Source organism: Triticum dicoccoides, chromosome 3A (genome assembly GCF_002162155.2).
Source record: "Triticum dicoccoides isolate Atlit2015 ecotype Zavitan chromosome 3A, WEW_v2.0, whole genome shotgun sequence".
NCBI classification, from domain to species: domain Eukaryota; kingdom Viridiplantae; phylum Streptophyta; class Magnoliopsida; order Poales; family Poaceae; genus Triticum; species Triticum dicoccoides.
In genome coordinates, this window is record NC_041384.1 from 146,402,938 (window position 1) to 146,411,183 (window position 8,246).

The following is an 8,246-nucleotide window of genomic DNA, read 5'->3' on the forward strand; positions in this document are numbered from 1 at the left end:
ATAAAAAAATGGAATTGAGTTTGTCTCATACGCTTCATCTTTTTAATATCTTTCATGAGTATGATGGAAAGGAAAATTGTGCCAAAGTGTTAGAAGAAGAATGCATTAAAATGTTTGGCACTAAATCTTTGAATGATGAGCATGATTGCAATGTTGTTAGTGTGAACTCCTTGAATATCCATGGTACTAATGATGATTGCACTAGTTATGATGAAAATGTCTCCTATAAACATGTCAATTTTTGTGGAGTGCATTGGGTTTGTAAGTACACACCAAATAGGGAAGATATATATTGCAAGATGCATAAGTACTTAGAAACTAAATTGTTGCAAGAAAGTCTTGATGTTTGTGCTAAAAAATTCAATATTTTTCGCACCCCTTGTGAACTTTGCAATGAACATGGTCATTTAAATCTCCAATGCAAATTGTTTCATGACCGAATCGTATCCAAAAATTGTGATAATTTGATTACCCTTGAGCATCATAAAGAGCTTACTCTTCTTTTGGGGTATGAGGAAATGAAACGTATAACTGAGGGTATTCCAAAGTTTAATCTTGATAGATTTCTTGATTTTGATCTAGAGAAGATTTATATGTATTGTGCGGTGAATTGTATTGAAAATCCTTATATTGCCAACTACATAAAGAAAAGAAAACAAATAGAAGATGAAGAGAATACTAATGAAAGGAAAGAGACTTCCCAATACCCTCCTATTATTTCTTATGATGAATCAGGTAACGAGGAGGAGCCTCCTATTCAACCAATCTCATTAATAAGGAGCTCCAAAAAGAGGATTGAACCCACACATGATGTTGAAGGAGAAGAAAATAAAAAGGAAGAGGGGCAAAAAGATATCTCTCCCAAATAATGTTGCTCCTATTACAATTGTGCCTCATGAAAATATAATTGTGGAAGATAATGATACTTCTTATGATCTTGAAAATCTTTTTGGCACTTGCTTGGAAGAATATGATAATTGCTACACTATTGGTGCTATCCATACTATTAATTATGAGAGTGATTATGCTTATGATATGAAAAGGCCCAAGCTTGGGGATGCTATGTTTGATAAAGATGATGTTTTTGAGAATATATTTGCTGCAATTAATGTTTGTCCCAAGCTTGGGGATGCTACATTTAATGAAGATGATATTTTTAGTCTCCCAAGTTTTGATATGCAAATTTATAATGATGATAGCATGCTTTCTACTTATGATGATTATTGTGATGAAACTTATTCTATAAAACATAGTGATGATTATATTTTTAAAAATTGTCATGATTACGAATACCCTTTCTTTGAACATTACTCTTTTAGTGTGGAAACAATTTATAGTATTCGAGTCTCTTATGATACTCCCACTATTCCGAACGAGAAGAATCTTGCTTATGTGGAGAGTAGTAAATTTTCTATGTTTGTAGATCATGAAAAGAATGCTTTAGGTGTTGGTTATATTTTTGAATTCATTCATGATGCTACTGAAAATTATTATGAGGGAGGAACATATGCTTGTAGGAATTGCAATAATATCAAGTTTCCTCTCTATGTGCTTAAAGTTTTGAAGTTATGCTTGTTTTGCCTTCCTATGCTAGCTGATTATTGTTCCCATAAGTTGTTTGATCACAAAATCCCTATGCATAGGAAGTGGGTTAGAATTAAATGTGCTAGTCATATTCTTCATGATGCTCTCTTTATGTTTCAATTCTTATCTTCTATATGAGCATCATTGAAATCATCATGCCTAGCTAGGGGTGTTAAACGATAGCGCTTGTTGGGAGGCAACCCAATTTTATTTTTGTTCCTTGCTTTTTGCTCCTGTTTACTAATAAATAAATAATCTATCCTCTGTTTAGATGTGGTTTTATGTTTTAATTAGTGTTTTTGCCAAGTAGAACCTTTGGGAAGACTTGGGTGAAGTCTTTATGATCATGCTGTAAAAAACAGAAACTTTAGCGCTCACGAGAATTGCTGCCATTTTTATTTAGAGAGTGCTATTTAGTTAATTAGTTTTGCAGATTATTAATAGATAAATTACTCAGGTCCAGAAATTTATTTTAGAATTTTTGGGGTTCCATAAGTATACGTTTGATTCAGATTACTACAGACTGTTCTGTTTTTGACAGATCCTGTTTTCGATGTGTTGTTTGCTTATTTTGATGAATCTATGAGTAGTATCGGAGGGTATGAACCATAGATAAGTTGTAATACAGTAGATATTACACCAATATGAATTTAGAATGAGTTCACAACAGTACCTAAGTGGTGATTTATTTTCTTATACTAACGGAGCTTACGAGTTTTCTGTTAAGTTTTGTGTTGTGAAGTTTTCAAGTTTTGGGTAAAGATTCGATGGACTATGGAATAAGGAGTGGCAAGGGCCTAAGCTTGGGGATGCCCAAGGCACCCCAAGGTAATATTCAAGGACAACCAAGAGCCTAAGCTTGGGGATGCCCCGGAAGGTATCCCCTCCTTCGTCTTCGTTCATCGGTAACTTAATTGGAGCTATATTTTTATTCACCACATGATATGTGTTTTGCTTGGAGCGTCATTTTATTTTCGTTTTGTTTTGCTTGATGTTTGAATAAATACCAATATCTGAAATTATTAAATGTTAGAGAGTCTTCACATAGTTGCATAATTATTCGACTACTCATTGATCTTCACTTATATCTTTCGGAGTAGTTTGTCATTTAGTCTAGTGCTTCACTTATATCCTTTTAGAGCACGGTGGTGGTTTTATTTTATAGAAATAGATGAACTCTCATGATTAACTTATATTATTTTGAGAGTCTTAAATAGCATGGTAATTTGCTTAAATAATCCTAATATGCTAGGTATTCAAGATTTGTAATTTTTTTCTTATGAGTGTTCTGAATACTAAGAGAAGTTTGATGCTTGATGATTGTTTTGAGATATGGAGGTAATAATATCAAAGTCATGCTAGTTAAGTAGTTGTGAATTTGAGAAATGCTTGTGTTGAAGTTTGCAAGTCCCATAGCATGCACGTATGGTAAACATTGTGTAACAAATTTGAATCATGAGGTGTTATTTGATTGTCTTCCTTATGAGTGGCGGCCGGGGATGAGCGATGGTCTTTTCCTACCAATCTATCCCCCTAGGAGCATGCGCGTAATGCTTGGTTTTTGATGACTTGTAGATTTTTGCAATAAGTATGTGAGTTTTTTATGACTAATGTTGAGTCCATGGATTATACGCACTCTCACCCTTCCATCATTGCTAGCCTCTTCGGTACCGTGCATTGCCCTTTCTCACATTGAGAGTTGGTGCAAACTTCGCCGGTGAATCCAAACCCCGTGATATGATACACTCTGTCACACATAAAACTCCTTATATCTTCCTCAAAACAGCCACCATACCTACCTATTATGGCATTTCCATAGCCATTCCGAGATATATTGCCATGCAACTTTCCACTGTTCCGTTTATTATGACACGCATCATCATTGTCATATTGCTTTGAATGATCATGTAGTTGACATCATATTTGTGGCAAAGCCACCATTCATAATTTTTCATACATGTCACTCTTGATTCATTGCACATCCCGGTACACTGCCGGAGGCATTCATATAGAGTCATACTTTGTTCTAGTATCGAGTTGTAATCTTTGAGTTGCAAATAAATAGAAGTGTGATGATCATCATTAATAGATCATTGTCCCAAAAAAAGAAGAAGAAAGGCCAAATAAAAAAGAAAGGCCAAATAAAAAAAGAAAATAAAAACGGGAAATGCTACTATCCTTTTTCCACACTTGTGCTTCAAAGTAGCACCATGATCTTTATGATAGAGAGTCTCTTGTTTTGTCACTTTCATATACTAGTGGGAATTTTTCATTATAGAACTTGGCTTGTATATTCCAACAATGGGCCTCCTCAAGTGCCCTAGGTCTTCGTGAGCAAGCAAGTTGGGCACTTAGTTTCTTTTGTTGAGCTTTCATACATTTATAGCTCTAGTGCATCCGTTGCATGGAAATCCCTACTCCTTGCATTAACATCAATCGATGGGCATCTCCATAGCCATTGATTTGCGTCGTTGATGTGAGACTTTCTCCCTTTTTGTCTTCTCCACATAACCCCCATCATCATATTCTATTCCACCCATAGTGCTATGTCCATGGCTGGCGCTCATATATTGCGGGAAAGTTTATAGGTTTGAGATTACTAAAGTATGAAACAATTGCTTGGCTTGTCATCGGGGTTGTGCATGATGAGAGCATTCTTGTGTGACGAAAATGGAGCATGACTAAACTATATGATTTTGTAGGGATGAACTTTCTTTGGCCATGTTATTTTGAGAAGACATGATTGCTTAATTAGTATGCTTGAAGTATTATTGTTTCTATGTCAATATTAAACTTTTATCTTGAATCTTTTGGATCTGAATATTCATGCCACAATTAAGAAGAATTACATTGAAATTATGCCAAGTAGCACTCCGCATCAAAAATTCTGTTTTTATCATTTACCTACTCGAGGACGAGCAGGAATTAAGCTTGGGGATGCTGATACGTCTCCAACGTATCTATAATTTTTGATCGCTCCATGCTATATTATCCTCTGTTTTGGATGTTTATGGGCTTTATTATCCACTTTTATATTATTTGTTGGACTAAGCTATTAACCCAGAGCCTAGTGCCAGTTTCTGTTTTTTCCTTGTTTTAGAGTATCGCAGAAAAGGAAAATCAAACGGAGTCCAATTGAGCTGAAACATCACGGAACTTATTTTTGGAAGGAAAGCAACCCGAGAGACTTGGAGTCCATGTAAGGGAAGCCACGAGGAAGGGGGGCGCGCCCACCCCCCTGGGCACGCCCTCCACCCTCGTGGGCCCCTCGTGCCCCCCCTGAAATATTTCTTCCACCTATATATCTCCATATACCCAAAAATGATCGGGGAGCACAATAGATCTGGAGTTCCGCCGCCAGAAGCCTCCGTAGCCACCGGAAACCAAACTAGACCCGTTCTGGCACCCTGTCGGAGGGGGCAATCCCTCTCCGGTGGACATATTTGTCATCCCGGTGCTCTCCATGACGAGGAGGGAGTAGTTCTCCCTCGGGGCTGAGGGTATGTACTAGTAGCTATGTGTTTGATCTCTCTCTCTCTCTCACCCTCTCTCGTGCTCGTGAGGTGATACGATCTTGATGTATCGCGAGCTTTGCTATTATAGTTGGATCTTATGATGTTTTCTCGTCCCCCTCTACTCTCTTGTAATGGATTGAGTTTCCCCTTTGAAGTTATCTTATCGGATTGAGTCTTTAATGATTTGAGAACACTTGATGTATGTCTTGCCGTGCGTATCTGTGGTGACAATGGGATATCACGTGATTCACTTGATGTATGTTTTGGTGATCAACTTGCGGGTTCCGCCCATGAACCTATGCATAGGGGTTGTCACACGTTTTCGTCGTGATTCTCCGGTAGGAACTTTGGGGCACTCTTTGAGGTTCTATGTGTTGGTCGAATAGATGAATCTGAGATTGTGTGATGCATATCGTATAATCATACCCACGGATACTTGAGGTGACATTGGAGTATCTAGGTGACATTAGGGTTTTGGTTTGTGTCTTAAGGTGTTATTCTAGTACGAACTCTAGGGCTGTTTGTGACACCTATAGGAATAGCCCAACGGATTGATTGGAAAGAATAACTTTGAGGTGGTTTCGTACCCTACCATAATCTCTTCGTTTGCTCTCCGCTATTAGTGACTTTGGAGTGACTCTTTGTTGCATGTTGAGGGATAGTTATGTGATCCAATTATGTTACTATTGTTGAGAGGACTTGCACTAGTGAAAGTATGAACCCTAGGCCTTGTTTCCTAGCATTGCAATACCGTTTACGCTCACTTTTATCACTAGTTACCTTGCTGTTTTTATATTTTCAGATTACAAAAACCTTTATCTACCATCCCATACCACTTGTATCACCATCTATTCGGCGAACTAGTGCACCTATACAATTTACCATTGTATTGGGTGTGTTGGGGACACAAGAGACTCTTTGTTATTTGGTTGCAGGGTTGCTTGAGAGAGACCATCTTCATCCTACGCCACCAACGGATTGATAAACCTTAGGTCATCCACTTGAGGGAAATATGCTACTGTCCTACAAACCTCTGCACTTGGAGGCCCAACAACGTCTACAAGAAGAATGTTGTGTAGTAGACATCAAGAGCCCCTCCGAGATTGGATCTGTCTCTCTGTCTCTCTCTGTTTCTGCGTTCTGTTCTGCTGCCCTTTCACCGTTTCGTATATATATGGAGATCCCTAACTTCGATTGGCCGAAAACCTTCACCGTGATTTTTTACCAAAAAATAGCTTTCTTGCGGCCGACGAAGGGCATCAACCGCCTTATAGGTGGCCCACGAGGGTCAGGGGCGCGCCCCCTGCCTCGTGGCCACCTCGGGCACCGTCTCGTGTGGACTTTTCTTATAAAATTTTCCAAATTTTCCAAAAATAAGCTCCGTCCGCTTTTATCCCGTTTGGATTCTGTTTGATATGATATTCTGTGAAACATAAAACTTGCAACAAACAGGAACTGGCACTGGGCACTGGATCAATATGTTAGTCCCAAAAATAGTATAAAAAGTTGCCAAAAGTATATGAAAGTTGTATAATATTGGCATGGAACAATCAAAAATTATGGATACGACAGAGACGCATCAGCATCCCCAAGCTTAATTCCTGCTCGTCCTCGAGTAGGTAACTGATAAAAAAGATAATTTTTGATGTGGAATGCTACCTAGCATAATCTTGATCACATATCTAATCATGGCATGAATATTAACACACGAGTGATTCAAAGCAATAACCTATAATTTGATATAAAAATAATAATACTTCAAGCCCACTAATAAAGCAATCATGTCTTTTCAAAATAACAAGGCCAAAGGAAGCTATCCGTACAAAATCATATAGTCTGGCTATGCTCCATCTTCACCACACAAAATATTCAAATCAAGCACAACCCCGATGACAAGCCAAGCAAGTGTTTCATACTTTTGATGTTCTCAAACCTTTTCAACTTTCACGCAATACATGAGCGTGAGCCATGGACATAGCACTATAGGTGGAATAGAATGGTGGTTGTGGAGAAGACAAAAAGGAGAAGATAGTCTCACATCAACTAGGCGTATCAACGGGCTATGGAGATGCCCATCAATAGATATCAATGTGAGTGAGTAGGGATTGCCATGCAACGGATGCACTAGAGCTATAAGTGTATGAAAACGCAAACTGAAACTAAGTGGGTGTGCATCCAACTTGCTTGCTCATGAAGACCTCGTGCGTTTGGGGAAGCCCATCATCGGAATATACAAGCCAAGTTCTATAATGAAAATTCCCACTAGTATATGAAAGTGATAACTCAAGAGACTCTCTATATGAAGAACATGGTGCTACTTTGAAGCACAAGTGTGGTAAAAGGATAGTAACATTGCCCCTTCTCTCTTTTTCTCTCACTTTTTTTATTTTTTTATTTTTTTGGTGGGATTCTTTGGCCTCTTTTTTATTTAGGCTTCTTTGGCCTCTTCTATTTATTTTTAAAGTCCGGAGTCTCATCCCAACTTGTGGGGGATTCATAGTCTCCATCATCCTTTCCTCACTGGGGCAATGCTCTAATAATGATAATCATCACACTTTTATTTACTTACAACTCAATATTATAACTCAATGTCTAGAACAAAGTATGACTCTATATGGATGTCTCCGACGGTGTACCGGGATGTGCAATGATCTAGCGTAGCAATGACATCAAAAAACGGACAAACCATGAAAACATCATGCTAGCTATCTTACGATCATGCAAAGCAATATGACGAATGCTCAAGTCATGTATATGATGATTATGGAAGTTGCATGGCAATATATCTCAGAATGGATATGGAAATGCCATGATAGGTAGGTATGGTGGCTGTTTTGAGGAATGTATATGGTGGGTTTATGGTACCGGCGAAAGTTGCACGATACTAGAGAGGCTAGCAATGATGGAAGGGTGAGAGTGCGTATAATCCATGGACTCAACATTAGTCATAAAGAACTCACATACTTATTGCAAAAGTCTATTAGCTATCAAAACAAAGTACTACGCGCATGCTCCTAGGGGGATAGATTGGTAGGAAAAGACCATCGCTCGTCCCCGACCGCCACTCATAAGGAAGACAATCAATAAATAAATCATGCTCCAACTTCATCACATAACGGTTCACCATACGTGCATGCTACGGGAATC